Source organism: Mus caroli, chromosome 5, assembly GCF_900094665.2.
Source record: "Mus caroli chromosome 5, CAROLI_EIJ_v1.1, whole genome shotgun sequence".
NCBI classification, from domain to species: domain Eukaryota; kingdom Metazoa; phylum Chordata; class Mammalia; order Rodentia; family Muridae; genus Mus; species Mus caroli.
Window position 1 is genome coordinate 127,916,374 of NC_034574.1, and position 943 is coordinate 127,917,316.

A 943-nucleotide genomic window follows, 5' to 3' on the forward strand; every position below is an offset into this window, starting at 1 on the left:
AGAACCAGGCCAGGTTTCCCAGCTTGCCTGCCTCACTGCTGGGGGTGCAGGAGGGGGTGCTCTGTAACTAGCAGGTACCCACTGTTCCACTCAGCCTTGCCTGGACTTATCTGGCACACAATACTGGTCAGAGGAAACTTAAAAAGCAGGTCCCCAGTAGCCCCATGAGAGATGCANAGTACTGCCAGATGGAACATGTATGGAATTGGGGCAAGGACACTGTTATTTTTATTATTTACATTGTAAACAGCGGTTTTAACACTGGGTTAAGACCCCTTTGGGTGTTGACTGGCCTTTTCCCAGGGACCGCCTAAAACCATGGGGAAACACAGGTATTTAATTACAATTCATAACAGTAGCCAAATTACAGTTATGAAGTAGCAACAAAAATAATTCTATGGTTGTGGTTGGGGGTCTCTACAACATGAGGAACTGTGTTAAAGGATCAAAGCATTATGAAGGTGGTGAACCAGTGGTCTACAGGGTTTTGCTGCGAAGTTCTNTCTGGCTTTGAACTCATAGAGGTGTGCCTCCAAAGTGCTGGCTTTAAAGGTATTTGCCACCGTGNACAGCAAGTTGTTGTTTAAAGGTTTATTTATTTTTGCTCGGTGTAAATGCCAGCACTCAGGAAGCAGAGGCACACAGACCAATTTAAGCGTTCTGTGTGCATATGAAGGCGCAGGTGCCCTCGGAGGTCAGGAGAGGGTGTTTGAGCCCTTGGAGCTGGGATTGCAGGTAACCAAGGGTGCGGGGGAACTGAACTCAGGTCCTCTGCAAGAGCAGTCCAAGGTCTTAACCACTGAGCCATCTCTCTAGCCTTCATCAGTGTGTGGTTTTGTCTCTTGTCTTTTTTTTTTGGTGCTAGTGACTGAACTCTACCACTGAGCTACAACCACAGCCTTAGTTAGTTACTTACCTGTTTGTGTTGGGGTGATTTTTTTCT